A 16,643-nucleotide genomic window follows, 5' to 3' on the forward strand; every position below is an offset into this window, starting at 1 on the left:
CACGAAAAACGTTTTTAGGCTTGCTCATTTTAACTTATCAGATTTACAGATTTAGCTTTATCAGAAGCTAAAACTATTCGTGTAATGGAATTCAGATAAATTTATTTATCATTTATAGCTTTACTTCTTAATCTCAGTGTCGACAACACTGCCTTGCAATCATTTCCCCATTAACAACTGTCACAAATTAGTAGCCTATCTAACGATTGTATTTAACATTCTTTCCTATGTGTCAACTTGTTGTGGTTGTTTACGACTAACTGTCCGTATTACGTAACAATGCCCCAAAAGTGGGTGAAGTACTGTGTTAAAGCAGAGCGTTCGATATAAAAAAAGTGACAAGGTTAAAAATAAGACAAAATAATGACGCAAGTCGAAAATAAGGACAAATCTTATAAATAAGGACGGTATGGCAACCCTGGCTATAAGACTAATAGAAAAATTTACCTCTTTTCCTATGACCCAGAATTGCGCGAATGTTTTTAGCGTGACCAAAGTATTGCGTCTCTTAAACAAGTTTTGAAGTAAAACCAACTCCTTATTTTTATCGCGCTTATAAACAAAAGTTCCACAGCATGAAGATACTTTACAGTAGTGTTGCAACCTTGTTTCACGTGTGGTTGTGACACACACACACCAGATCGATGAGAGCAAGGGGACTTGGTTAGGTTAAATGCGCCAATTTTTTAACGTTTTTAGATCCCTTATCTACTAATTTTGCGGTTTTGGGGTACTCCTAAAAAGTCTCAACTGTCAAGCCCTTTTTATACTATGACTTGGCCTACAGTAAAGCAGGATACATTGAGTTTTTTTTTACCGAAATAGCTTTCACGAATAAAACGCGAAAATGCTATATATAGTTATTGCATTGGTTTTGATAACAAAAAAAATATCTCTAAAGTTAGCTCTGCAGTAAATCAACTACTAAACTGGATTTTTTCCTTATTGCATTAGTGAAGTTGGTTTGCACTGAGTGTATAAGTACAGAAATTTGGTGACTGCGTTTTGTGCTTTTAATTTGTAGCTTTATATTTCTGGACTCGAGAAATTGTAGATTTGCAATGGTAAAACTTAGCTTGAGTTGGTCTTAACAAAAATCAAAACAACCTAAGTCATTTTGTGCTGTTATATATAGACGAGATAGTTTTATTATATCATAAGACAAGGGTGAATGAAATCTGGAGATAGATACTAGGGATGAACAAAACTTAAAAAGTTTAAGAAGCACTGGTCTACATGAAACATGACCACATTGTATGAACTGTTTTTGCCTGCTTGGTTTACCTAAATTTGTATAGAAATTCACCGTTTGTTTAAATAACTAATATATTGTTATTGTTCATTTTTAATTGTTTTGGCCGCCATCTTGGATTGGCATAATTAATTTATAGGCTATCACAGGGTTTCTCAACCGTGGCCCTCGCCCCCCCTAAAATTTGTGGTACAATCAATAGAGTTAAGTAGTCAAAGCAAGCTTAACAGAGCGAAGGATAGTTGAATTGCACTTACTTTCAGAGAAGTTAACTGTTGAAAATATGTTTTTAAACTAAGCTTAAACAAGGTTTTGTGTTATTAAATGTCGAAAATTCGCAAATGGTGCGAGAGTTACGTCTCTTTTGGTTTCACAAAAGTTAGACGAGACGGCCATAATTGTGCGAAGTGTCTGCACTGCTCGGTGGTGATGTCAATTGCGCCATTACCCTCAAAACTGAAAAATCATTGTGATAAAAAGCATCCCCGGAGAAAGAATGAGGATGCCAATGTTATTTCTGCCAAAAGAATACGATCCCCCAGGAAGCGACGTTACTTTATTTTAAATTTTAAGTGCATTTATTCTTTGGCTTTCGTCCATTCGGAGTGTATTTTTATTACCGTGGTGAAATAAAGTAAGTTAAAACAAGAACACAAATTCTAGATATTTTTTTTATAATCGAGGGGGGGGGGGCACGAGGATTTAAAGCTTTTCGAAGGGGGCCACGAGGCATGAAAGGTTAAGAACCACTGGGCTATCAGCATGGGCGCCCGCACGGGGGGCACTTACCCCCCCCCCCTGGAATTTCAAAATGCGATTATTAGTATTATTTATAAGTGTAATATGTATTACTTATGAAGGTTAATAAGATTATACATTATATTATCCATTGCCCCCAGGGGGGCGGGAGTTTTTAACCCCTTTTTGTAAGTGATTTTATCGATTTTTGTTCGTTATTGTCATGGTTTAACAATCTGTTCAAAGCGACGTGCTTTTTAAGTAATTGCGTCACGCGTCTTAAATCTAATGCGAAACCAAAATCGAGCGCAAAACGCCGCATTTCGTCTTTTGTTTGGTCGACCGTAAACAGTGGATAGTTTTTTTCTTTCGTTATTTGTTTAGGTCGACAGATTAGCAAGTGTGTATTCGACAATTTACAACGCTAAGTCAAACCTTCTTTCTTTTTTTCTAGCTAAAAAACGTCGAGTTATACGCAGTATGTTCCTCGCTGTTCGGTCTCTGCGCTAATATCCCATGTTGGTGTAACATCGACATTTGTTTAACTGAAGCAGATTCTTAAAAGGAGGTATAATGGTGACTGTCGTGTACATTTCAAATATTTTTTTTTATCACGGCTTGCAATCACCATTCTATGACGTCATACTGTCACTGTTTTATGACTTCATTATTCATTAACGTCAGACGAAAAATAGGGGAATTGCCTTAAGGTAAAAATTCAGGACCCCCCCTTTTTGATTTTCTGGTTAAGCCCCTTATTGCCCCCCCTGGAAAATTTTCTGCGTGCGCCCCTAGCTATCAGATAATTCAACAATTCTGAGAATATTCTCATTGAATTCATTGGGTATAAAAACCTAAATATAGACACCAAAACTGCATGTTTTGGTCACATGATGACCGGGGTATGGAATTAATTTACTGTTATGGGTCTTGCTGCCATCTTGGAAGCCATCTTAAAAGTAACCACTTTCCGGAAGTTGGATCCTTAAGATTTTAATATGTGATATTAGACACCTTATACTGCCCAAATCAATTAAAAAACGTTTTGTTGCAATTTTTTAGTGTCAAACCATATTTGCCTCTACCTACAAGTAAAACACTTATACCGCGGCACACAAGCAAGGCAACGCGGCACACTAGTTGCGAAGCGCTGCTTTACAGTGCAGTTTAGTTATAGCTGTTACTTTTTTGTGAATCGCGTCAACGGTGTAAGCAAATCTTGAACAAACTAAACAACATGATCATTACGCTGATTACGAAAGCGAATGTTTGTAATAAAATATTGGGGTAATATCAAATTCATTAAGGAAATGAACTAACAAACATTCAAAGGCAATTTGCATGGACAATAAAATTAATTTGAACTATATATGTTTTATAACAATTAAAAGCTAAACAACATTATTTTAATTTAATTTATTGAGCAGTGGTGTGATTTTCTTCGTTTAACAGTAACGAATTAATATATAATGACAAAACAACAGCTTATATTTCTACCCTTTTTATCGCCTCTTCGCAGTTATTGAATACTGAAAAACATTTCACGATTCCCTTGCGAGACCAATATTTCTAAAAAAAATCTCTCTCATTTCAGTTTACAAAGCGTTTAAAAGTTTAATACGGTTAACGTATAATTGCTTTTTTATACTTACGTTAGCACATGGTGTTGCAAAATGAATACCAAAATACCTGGAACAAAAAAACACAGAATTGATCAAACATTTCTGTGCCATTATTTTGTTTTACCTCGCAACTAACAAACGAGAAATTCTCTATACCTGCTGTGCAAATACATATTAAAGTTGTTGATATTCTTCTATACATATCCAATGTGCAAGAACAAATTTTCGCAATTCATTTCAAACTGCCAAAATGGTAAATCAAAAGCAATAAACTTAAAGCAAAACTGTTCAATTCCCACACACCGGAAACGCAACAATGATACATTTCGGTCGTTTATTGTTTTTTCTCTCTGCGTATTAAGGTAATGGCCAGAATACGGTCTAAACTCTTAAGTATTTTTTTACATACTCCTAATCGCCTAGTTTGAAGACACAGCCCAAACTAGTTTGACCAACAACCCAAATTCGAACTTCACTTATTACCAACCACTGACTACCGATATTGGACATTTGGTGACGTCAAACACTTTATACTTAAATGAGAAGAATTATGAAACTAAAACGCTTAAAGGTGTTTCTTAAGTTATTAGGCTACAATTTGTTTTACCGTAAAAACCAAGCTGGGTTACGCAAAAAATCCTGACTGAAAAATGTTATATATCTACACTTGTATTACCCTAATATAGGACGATTACCACTAATACGAGCAATTTGCATCGGGTACCGGATTACATTCGATATTATCGGACATCCATACCCCTGAAACTAAACAGATGCAAACTAGAGAAAATGGTCGTTGCGAGACCAGTAGCCCCCATCGTCCTACACCCTCTCCCTATACGTTTGTTACGTGTTACTCAGGTCGTTTAGGTCTTATTTTTGTGAGTTTTGTACTTATTCCGACAGAAATATGTCTTGTTTACGATATCGAGAAACAACCATACGCCAATGCTTGCTCAATCTGTTAGAACAAGCAACCTCGTTGAAGGGGATCCACAGTACTATATAATTTGTTCAATGAAACCCAACAGATTCGGTGAGTCTGCGATGGCTTTCGGTGTACTAATTATACGTAAGCCGTGGTCGTTGGTCAAAATCAGCTTCGAAGGGCTAGATCTCAGTTATTAACACATATTATGTGTGAATGTTTGATTGTTACGATATTTTTAGGATTTATTCCGTTGTAAATCTTATTGCGTATTTGCCTGCATTACGTCGTTGGCTTTAAAACTATATGGTGTTATATATCAATTCGCTTTAGATATTGTTGCGTTATATAGTCTTAATGTGTGTTCCCATCAAACGTGCCAAAGAAAGTTATTGATGATAAAGATTTAAATAAGTAACATTGTACTGCTAAAATTCATGATTTGTAAGCTGTGACTTACTTAAAGACTTTATTTTGCCCAAAATTATAATGAACAATAATATTATATATTATACTTTCGTATGGCCAACAAACTGTCTCGCCAAACGCTAGGAGAGGAAAAGATAAACCATGCTCACTTCTACACAAAAATTCTTCAAATAAATGACCTTACGAAATAACAAAAAATATAAAATCAGATTAAAATATTTTTTTAGACGTAAATATTTTTTTAAAGCAGTAATTGGTTATTGAAAAGTATATATATAATTATTATATCTTTATATCTAATATATAAAATGGAAAAGTTAGTGGATCAGCATGTCCGCGTTTTAGGGAGACAGACAGAGAAACGTGGCTCATTTTACTCCCTCTTAGGCGAGTCAACGAGCAAGTGGGAAAAATAGAAAGAAACTCGTGTGCTCCCAGACAGAAAAAAATTGGTTTCTTTCTATGAGAGAAAGTCTCGCATCTTAAGCGAGCGCCGTCGCAAACCGGTCACGGGTGAGCAATTTTTATACCATTTCACAAACATCACACAACATTCGTTGCATGTTAACTTGAAAAAGCGGGCGTGCGACGTGCAAAACCTTATGACGAAACGGGTTAAACGTTTTCACACATTTATAAGGCAATAACCTGCGTAAGTACATTGCCTTGGTAAAAATAAACTTTCATGTGGCAAGGTTTATATCGCGTTTATTGTAGCGGTTTGAAATTTAAGCAAATTTACTTTTCAAAGAGGATTTTCTTTCGTTGGATGCAGTATGGGTTTTACGTATTTGCTTGAATTTCGCCAATTTGAATAATTGCTGCTACTACTTTTTAAGCGATTTTCCATCGATATATGTCACGGGTTTTCTTTAGGTAAAATATGCGAGTCGTGTTTAGTAGCTCCATTTAAAAAACACACAACGTTGCAATTTGTTTGTTGTAAATACCGCATTTTTTGTAATTATCGACTATAATATTCGGCTTCAGCAGTCTTATACAATGCTGGTAACACGTGAATTAGTGATTTGTTGTGACCTATTCTTTACACTGTTTAAACCAAATGAACAATTTACTGGAAATTTACGGCAACAAAGCATTAGATCTTTAAAGCCACGCAGATATGTCACATAGTTGAACACGCCATTCCGCTTTCACATTAATGCCGCTTTTACACAGGCTGTGGGGACTGTGGGGTGTTACTCTGATTGTGGGGAAGCATTAGGTTAACCGATTTTAGGCACACGATATGACATGATTTGAAATTTCTATTTCGTGACACGCAGTGCAAACGTTTAGACATACGCAAATTTGTTATGACTTTTAAATAACTATGTCTGCATTATTTACCCCCCTTACGAAGATATTACGATATCTGTTAAATTTTTGTGTTTATCCCGATTATAAGGCAACAACCTGAGTTGAACTACATTGCTTTGGTAACAATTAAGTTTCATGTGGCAAAGTTTATACTTTTATGTTTAATAGCTTTTTGCAGTTTGTTTAACGACGTAAAAGATAGTCTAATTTCATAGGTTTTCGTTACGAAAAATATGCGAGACGTGTTTAGCCAAGTTTGTGTGTTTAGTAGCTCAATTAAAACAAACACACACCGTTGCATTTTGGTTTGATGTTAAATACCCCATGTTTTTTTAAATCATAGACTATGCCATGTGACTTCAGCAAGCTTATACAATGTTGGTAACACGTGAATTAGTAATTATTCGGCCACAGCGCGTTCGCGACTTTCCTTTAGTGACCTATTTCAGACACAAAATTTCAGATACTGCTTTTTAGGCCTACTTTAATTTTTAGTCTTTATTGTGTTAAACCAGTGTTTCCCAACCTTTTTTACACTAGTGCCCCCTTGGGCTCAATATTATTTCATATCGCCCCCCTCATCTTGTTTTTCAGTAAAGTATTATATTAATCGTTGTCTAACATCATATTGACTTCACTTTCGTTTCGATAAGCTGTCAGTCATATTTTAGGTTGTCTAACATGCATTCACTATGGGAATTTATAGATACATTATTTCACCAGGTTATGTCATTACCAGAAAAATTTGAACTTTCTGCACCAACAATTTGAATCAGAGGTCGGCAACCTTTTCTAGTCGCCAACCAAACTCCGAAAGGTCTCCGCTGGCCGCATTTTTTTATCCATACTACTAATGAAAAGTGTAATAAAGCTACCTTGAGGAAACGCGTTAACCTTAATAGATAGTGTAGTGTTTGTTAATGTTTTTAAGTCCGGGCGCACCTGGCGAGCGAAGCGAGCGCGATTTTTTGGGGTATACTGGCATTTCTTTTAAATTTCCTGCTAGTTTTTATTATTACATTGCCAAAAAAAATGTTAAAAAATATATGTGTAATATTTTTTAAGACATTTTCCGTTTTTCCGTGACGCACTTCGTAGCCTTTCACGGCGCAACGGTAAAGAAGCGCTGATCTAGTCCAGAAACAGCTTCAAAATGTGTAAACAAACTGGACGTAGAAAGATCATTCGAAAAATTTTCGACGTACTAAAGGTAAAATAGTCCAAAAGTATTTTAAATGAACTCATGTCTAGTTGTCAAAGGGGCGCGGCTGGCCGAATCCGGCGGCGACCCCTGCTTTAAATATACAAACATTTTGCTGCGTATAAAACGGTGAAACGCAACAACATCCAACAACTTAACATAAGAAAACCAATTATTACGTAACAATGGTCGGAAAACTACTGCAAGTTCGCAGTACGGAAGTAGCCATAAGGTTAAAAGTTACCTACAATGCTGTTTGTCACTATTTTTATGTGAACCTTTTACAAAATTTTGCCATCAGTGCTTTCATGTAACGCCCCCTTATGTGCGTTCAGCGCCCCCCCCCAAATTAGTAAAAGACCAAAAACGCCCCCTTGTAACTCGCCAACGCCCACAAGGGGGCGGTACCGCCCACGTTGGGAACCTCTGTGTTAAACAAATCAAAAAAGTACTGGGAAATTACGGAGACAAATAATTAGATCTTTAGAGCCACGCAGATAAGTCACATAATTAAACACGCCATTCCATTAATGCCGCTTTCACACAGGCTGTGGGGTGTTACTCTGTGGGGAAGCATTAGGTTAACAGATTTTAGACATACGATATGACATGATTTGAATTTTCTATTTAGTGACACGCAGTACAAACGTTTGGACATAAGCAAATTTGTTATGACATTACAAAAATATGTTTGCATTATTTATGCCTCTTAAGAACGTCTTACGCTATCCGTAACATAACTTTCGGGTTATTTGCTGATTCCATAATTATATAGGCTATAACATGAGGCTGTCAGTTTAACATGTTACAACGTAATGTGCAATAGTAATAAAGAGCCACAGTATGATGGATTGTTTCATTTTGTTTAACCAGATTAAATTCAGGTAGACTTCGTACATTATGATGGTTATTGTAGGTGTAATTATTTTTTAACGAGTAAGAATAACTGGTAAATATTCTATTTAACCTGGGCAACGCCGGGCATTTCGTATGCAAGATGCATTTTGTACGGCTTGCCCGTGACGGATGTTCAAAAATACAACAGGATTTATTGCTAAAGCCCTGTACAACAATGTAAATATCAAAGTTCCACGGATAATAGGATATATGTAACGAACTTCAGTTACCCAAGTGCTGTAGGCTACAGGGCATTAGCAATAAACTATATTGTATTTTTTTAGATCCGTGTTTATAGTAGTGCGAATTTTAAGTTCGTTAGCTGGTCGAAAATAACTTGAGGTTTAAGTTGCTTTCAATAATATACTGATTTTTATGTAGCGTATATAATGCTTTTATCTAGCTTTTATTATTAAATTCAAGTTTTACCAGTTTGTATTTTTCTCATGATTAAGGCGGTTAACTGTTTCTAAAATATTAATGTTGTGTAAGTAGCGTTGAGGGGTAGCTACGGGTAAATAGGGAACTGGGCCATTAGGCGAGGACTGATGGGCGTCTAAATCTCTTATACCGATCAAGAGCATTGTGGCGTCAAAAGGCTACACTGACGTTACTAAGGTTTAACCCTGGAAGTTTGTTTATGCCGGACTTCAGCAATAAGACGGAAATCAGCAATAAGACCGGAATTAATTTCCACCCTAGCTCATACCTTGTCCATTACAACCCCTAGCAGGTGCAAACAGTCCAGTGCCAAAAATAGCGACGATATGTAGACTAGGGCGACCAAACGGGCTCCAGCCATAGGACCGAGATGAGAACAACACCAACGTCAGAATAAAACACAATTTGGAAAAATGCCAAAATACGACTAATACTTATAGTGCCGTCAAAATCGGAATAAGTTCTAAATCCGTCGTAATAAGACCTACTGTAAAAGGTCAGAATCAAGTATAAACAACATTTCAACTAACCCCAAACCCCACCGCTAAGTACATCACTAACTCCCCTAATAATTTCACTAACCCATTTTCGAAAACCACCCATTACCCCCCAATAACCCCAAACAGGGCCAAAAATCCGGTGCCAAAACGGTGCCGCCTTGACGGGGCCGGTCAGACTAGGGCGTCCAAACGTAGTCACCATAACGGCCGATGCCAGACCGCTGCCCCCGATCGTCCTATACCATCTACCCACATGCTGGGGAATTATTTTGGCCATTTAGGTCTTCTTCCGATGGATTTAGACCTGATTCCGATCAATTTATAACTGGTTCCGATGAATTTAGGCATTATTCCGATTAATTTATAACTTGTTCCGATGAATTTAGGCCTTTATTCCGATAAATTTAGACCTTATTCCAATTAATATAAGCTCTTTGCCAGTGCTTTTCAACCTATGGGTCGCGACCCAAAATTGGGTCGCTGTTTGATTTGGTTGGGTCGCCGACCGCAGCAGTTTATATGTTTATACTAATTGAGATTGGTTCTGAGAAAGATTTCTCAATTGAGGAAGCAAAACAAATAATGTATAGTTATTAAAAAATTTTTTGTTCGCTCACAAGAAGCTAGTTTTTAGTTCGCTTACAACAAAAACCAATTGGGTCGCTAAAGCTCAGTCGTCATACTTACACTTAATATTTGGGTCGCCGCGAAAAAAGGTTGAGAAGCACTGCCCTATGCCGATGAATTTAGGCCTTATTCCGTGAGAATTAGTATAATAATAATACTTGTTTTACCCGAACCCGAACCCATACGCTAATTTAAATCTATTCTTCCAGTTTGTAATTCTTATATTATTGTTCACTATAAATGTGATAAGATTCTATTCTACGCGTGCAGGACGGTCATTTGTTGTCGGGAATTACCTATAACAGGGCTGGCCAACCAGTTAGCGACCAATAACCACATTTCTGCTGTGTTAACCTCAAACAGTCACACCTTACACATGAGCAGAAATGACTATAAAAGCGCCGTTTCTTACTTTTTTAAGACTTTTTATTATTATATAGCGACACAATAAAGCGAGTGCGAAAGAAAAAAAAGAGGCGAGATAAAACACATGTCAGTAAGCGACGAATTAGCAGGAAGGCATTAAAATACAGTTGGGGATTCGGGTAACATGTAGTGAGCGTTAAAATAGCCCTTGCCACTTGCAAAGAAAGTCGTTCATTTTATAATTCCGAATGGCGATAAGATGTTCCGATTTCTGAACAGATTTAACCATATTTAGGAACATATTGAAATTCGGCACGGATTCGGCGTACTTACAGCGGTAAATTACGAAACGCGCACACAACAACAAACAATTCAAAAGGGTTTCAGATTGATCTGCCACAATACCAAACAACATATGAACAGGGTTAGGGCGTAAATCAATCAGAAGTTTCGCCGAGATCCAGGCAGTTACTTCTTCCCAGAAAGTTACTACTTTGGTACAAAAATAAAACAAGTGCGCTACAGTTTCTAATGCATCGCAGCAGAAAACACATTTATCTGAGTCTTTAATTCCAAATGAGCACAGGGCGTCATTGGTGACGATGGCCCTAAGGTTTAATTTGATCTGAAAACTTCTAAGTTTGTTTTCCACGGTACAATCGTAGTTAATTTGGTAAAGTTTGTCCCAAGGGATTCGGTTTGGTAAAACTTGCAAGATCTGTTCCCACTTGATTTGCTGTTTGACTGGGGGGGACAAGCCAGCATCTTTAATATGTGAGTAAATTTCTTTAACTGTATCAAGTTTTAAGAGAAATTTGGTACAAGTTTGCAACTTGTTGTCAATCATGGATATGTTACTAGGTTCATTCAAGTCCCATTGTCCAGGGATAGCCGAAATTAGTTTTAGATGTTCTAAATAATCATTATTGTTGGTGGAAAAGCTGTAATATTGGGCGAGGTTATCGTAAGACATGTAATGATCTGTATTGTCGATAAGATGCGCGTAATCCAATATGCCAGCATTAATCATAGTTTTTATAATAAAGGTTTGTTTACGGTATTGAACCTGGTCGTTAATCCACAACGGTCTACCGTTCCTTAGATTTGTAAACATTATGCTAATCAACTGTTTGCAGTCCGCAATTGTTTTTCTGATAGTTTGCAAAGGAATCAGTTTTCGGGCTTTTTGAGAGAGGGCAGACTGGCTTCCGAGAAGCCAACATTCTATTTCATTGTTGCTTATACTACTTCTTTCCAGTTTTTTCCAAGGCGCCTTATAACTGTCATCGAATAGTTTTGTTACCCATTTCATACTCAGCGCGAGGATGTAGGCATCCACAGCGATCATGTTAGCGCCACCTTGAGCAACGCTAGCGCACAATTTTGTTCGTTTTATCCTCTCCCATTTAGAGCCCCAAATAAATTGAAAAAGTTTTGTTTTTAAGTTTGCGCAGGAAGTTTTCTGGAAGGTTGATCGGGATGACGCTGACTTTATAAATTAGTGATGGGATAACCAGGCTTTTGAGAATGCATATTCGCCCTAAAAGGGTGAGCCCTCGTGACGACCATACATTAAGTATTGTACCTATATTGCTTAAGAAGTTACCGAAAGTTTAAAAAGATCATCTCGTGACATGATTGGAACTTCTATGCCTAAATACCTAAATGATTCTGCAGGCCAAGCTAACCCTTTATCTAAAAAGGGTCGCTCCGTCCTAATCTGTCGCCCGGGCCCGACGTAAAACGCAAGTGATTTATTCATGTTAATTTTACAACCTGACATTAGGCCGTATTCGTCGAGAATATTAAAAACTCTGTCGAAATCTACCTGATCACTCTTAAGGAAAACCAAGGTGTCATCTGCAAGTAGAGATACTTTAAACTCATTATTAAAAAGCTTAATACCAACAAATTCATCAGCGCGTAGTGCTGAAGCCAGGCACTCTATGCACAGTACAAAAAGGGTAGGGGAGAGTGGGTCGCCTTGCCTCACACCACGTTCGATTCCGAATGCCCGGGATAGAAAGTTATTGTTTGTGATTTTAAATGATTTTGTTGTAGTAGCACCGCAGCCAGTGTAAAATGTTGTTTCCAAAACCAAAGCTTTGCATAGCTTCATATATAAAATCCCACTCTACAGTGTCAAACGCCTTATATATGTCTAGGGATAGCACGGCTCCCGGGATCTCGCAAGAGTCAGTTAGATCCATAATATCAAATAAAAGTCTGAGATTATCTCCTATAAACCTACCCGTGATAAAGCCGTTTTGGTCGTGACTTACAAGATGTTGTAAGTTTGCCTTAATGCGATTGTTAATTACCTTTGATACGATTTTATAGTCGGTATTCAGCAGCGTGATTGGTCTGTAGTTGTTTGTAAACAAATGGTCTTTTTTAGGTTTAGGAATCAACGTTACTACGCCCTGAGATTGTGTTGGGCTGAAACGACCCGTTTTTTCGGTATGCGACCAGGAGTCGAGGAATATATCCTTAATCTCAGGCCAAAATGCTTGATAAAACTCTGCCGGAAACCCATCCAGCCCCGGGGATTTGTTTTTTGGCATACAAATGACCGCTGTATGTAGTTTATGTGCAGTTATAGGCAGTTCGCTTGCGGCTAACTGCTCCGTGTTTAGTTGCGGAAGATTTAATTTAGCTAACCGTGATTTAATTGCCGGCAGTGAGTATTTATTGTTGTTGGTCTTGTAAAGCTGTTCAAAATAAATTGTTAGCTCTTCCATTATCTGCGTTTGATCTGTGCATATTGTGTCTCCCACATTTAAGCGATTTATTGCCTTTTTAGCGGTGTGTCTTTTTTCGAGATTGAGGAAATATTTTGTATTTTTTTCTCCCATCTCTGCCCACTGTGCTCTACTTCTTATAATAGCCCCCTTTGTTCTAGTTTCAACTAACATGTCAAGTTCGTTTTTACGTTTTGTTAGTTCATCATTTTTGTTGAATAGGGGTTGAGTGGATGTCGTTATTTCATGTTCAAGATCTCCGATGGCTTTTTCTAGGTTATATTGTTTGGCCTTAATTTGTTTTTTAAACTCAGAGCTATATTTAATTGACACCCCACGTACAACTGCTTTTAGAGCGTCCCACCTAACATGCGGGTTGACATGACCTTTTGGATTGGTTATGTTATAATCTTTAATTGTACTACGAATTACAGTGAGGTACTTTTTATCTCCTAATAAGTTATTGTTAAGCTTCCAATAACCAGTTCCGAGCTAATTTAATAGAAATTGTCACTATTTTGTGGTCTGACATGATTCCCTGGACAATGTCGGTGGTCAAAACATCACACATAAATGTTTGGGAAACCAGAAAGAAATCTATACGCGTTGCTACCTTTGGATTAATTTGAATCCTGGAATATTTTGGGGTTGTTGGATGCAAGACACGAAACGCGTCATGCAAGCATAGCGTGTTCATATGCGCTCTTATAGTAGAGCGTGAGTTGCGGTTTGCGTGCTGTGGGCCTGTACTCTTATCTAATTTTTCATTTAGTATAATGTTAAAGTCACCACCTATTATAAGGTCAGGGCTACTTATAGGTTTGAGAATACGCTATCAAAGAATGTCGGACTGTCAGAGTTTGGGCCATAAATATTAGTTAGTGTAATGTTTCTATCCCCAACTATCAACGAGGCAATCAAGAACCTTCCAAGTGGGTCAGCGATTAAATCTGTTACTGAATATGTTAGGCGCTTGGAAAACAAAATAGCCACACCTCAACTACGTTTAGTTCCATGTGCCCATATGACTTCTCCGCCCCATTCCATCCGCCATAATTTCTCGTCCGCGGGGGAACAATGTGTCTCCTGCAGCAACGTAATATGATATTTTTTGTCTCTGATAAAATTAAAGATCGATTTACGTTTGGTACCATCACGAATACCGGAAACATTAAAAGAAGCAATGTTAATAGGCATAAGTATAATGATTAAACCAAAATAAAAAACACTTACATCTAAGAGAGTTTACGCCCGCTCTACTCCTAAGTCAATGTCCCATTCGTATTCAAAGCCACATGCACATCTATATGGGCACCTAGGTTCGATTTGCTGTGCTGACTTTTGTCCACAGCTACAGTTAACAAGTTTAAACTTACACAGGGGGTTAGAACATTCCTTGCTCGTAGTGAGCGTTGGAACCGGATTAAGTGTTTTGCATACACAAGCAATAGAGTACCTTTCACACTGGATGCATTCGAAAACGTCTCCGTCCACTTGAAATTCCGGCTGGATTTCCTGGCAACATGGCATCCACCGCATGCTGGAGTGGCATTTTGGGCAACAGAATTCCCTTTGCTTGGCTGGGACCAGGTACATAGCATCTTCGCAACAGGCCTTTACTATATTGAAATCACTCTTGCACTTGCAACAGTAAAAGTGCTTGGAATCCGGAGCCATTGTGCTTTCCGTTTTACATTTTGGGCAAATCAAAGATATGGTGTCTTCGCAGAAGCTCTGCGATTTGCTATCTGGCAAAGCTGGAGGGCTCGTGCGGAGACGTTTCTTGAAGTTTGCTGTTGGAAACTTTGTCTTGTTCGATGCTTCTTCGTTTCTTGAATCTTGTTGGGAGTCGTCTTTTCCTTCGCCAGCCTTCAGGTGTACGTTCTTATCAGTACTCATTGGAGCGGCTTGTCCGTTATGCAAGTGCTTATCAGCGCAAGTCTGATCTGCAGGTTGTTTTTGCGTCAAAGCAGTCGAACCAGGCGAGAGAGGCGTTCTAATTTGCTGTGCGCTGGCAGCTAGCGGCGCTTTCCGTTGTCTGTCTGTATCCTGGTTTAGGAGTTCTGGAAAGTCGTTCAGCCTTTTCGGACATTTTACTTGTTTGTGTCCAGCTTCCCCACAGTATTTGCATGTAAACTGCTGCCCATGGTAGGTTACATAAAATTCTAACCCATCCACGTAAATGTAGCTCGGAATGGGATTTTCTTGTACATCTGCTTTATTCATGGTTGCAATTCTCATGCCTGACAGCAATCCCTGTTTATCTTTTCTATGAGTCATCTTTTTCACCTCGCCAAAATGCGAGCTTAGATTTTCTTCGATACTTTCACTAGAGAAAGGAATTGGCACCCATCCGATACCCACATTAATAACATCACTCTCGAAAAGACGCACATTTCGTATATATGACACTTCGGCAAGCTTGTTCTGGAGCTCTAGTAAATTTTCTCGGCATGTGCACGTTACTTCAATTTGTGTTCCCTTCATTTCGGCAATTCCTAGAACTTTGTTCAATGGAAAGTTGATGTCGTTTAACAGCTTCCACAAATCTTCTCTTTTCAAGAGCGTATCAGCTCTAAACGATAGACAGTTTGGGCGCTTCTTCGCGCTCCCTGCGCTTTTCACCGTCGCTTGCGCATAACTCGCCTTCTTCATTGTAGGTGCACACTCCTCGAGCGTCAAAAGCCCACGATCCGCGCCGTTTCTTACTGACATGCGGATTTATTATAAAAGTTCGCGAGCGGCATCAAGCGGTAAAAAAAATTCCCAAATGTCCTCTTTTTTCGTTTTTCGAGTTTGCTTTACTCTCAACGAGGCTTTTAGACGAGACGTTGCATTTATTTCCCCAAAAATACTGTCTTGGCGGTTGTATAAAATTTTAATGATATTTCGTGTAAACAATATCACGATCTCGTTAAACATGATCATTCCTTATTGGCAACAGTTAAGGGAACCGCAAAGTACTCAAGGGCTTAATCTGAAAAATAAATTTGATTTGTTGTTTATGCGTCTGTTTAACTTTTGCTTTGCTTTGTTTTTAAAACTTTTGCCTGCAACTACCAAAGAAATGTAAAACGAAACGTAACAATCCTACCTTCGTTTTACTTGCCGGCAAAAAATGTCCTCTTTTTCGGTGCTGAAAATAGGGAAGCCCTATTATCACCTGTAGAAGATATATTTTGATCTCCAGTGGTATAACATACTTCTGGGTTGCAAACTAGGGTTATAACCGTGTATACCAAACCTTCAAACGAAATTTGGAACATGGTTCATTCTACTTATATAAAAAAAATAGATCGTGTACCGTGCTTTGAAATTCGAAGTTCGATTCCGGTATGTAAAGCACCAATCGGATCTAGGTGAAGATGGACTGCAAATTAGAATACACCCTACTCAAACAATTTGGAACTTTATCAGAATGACACATTCCAATTATTTCAACACAACGGGCATTTAAACCACTAACCTGATGTGTGGTCAGCATGAAACTGAGATAAACAGATTACAAAAAATTAAGTTTTGAGCAGATTCCACGTTTTTCTGACAATAAACCGCTAAAATCACGGTTTTAAGTTGTACAC

The 16,643-nt window shown here is 38.0% G+C and overlaps 1 pseudogene; it reads right to left on the reverse strand.

The window, feature by feature from the left end:
- Positions 1-13,528: 13,528 nt before the first annotated feature.
- LOC146132901 (uncharacterized) lies at positions 13,529-15,717 on the reverse strand (annotated as a pseudogene).
- Between the last annotated feature and the right edge of the window lie 926 nt (positions 15,718-16,643).

This window comes from Ascidiella aspersa, chromosome 9 (genome assembly GCF_963924565.1).
Source record: "Ascidiella aspersa chromosome 9, kaAscAspe10.2, whole genome shotgun sequence".
NCBI classification, from domain to species: domain Eukaryota; kingdom Metazoa; phylum Chordata; class Ascidiacea; order Phlebobranchia; family Ascidiidae; genus Ascidiella; species Ascidiella aspersa.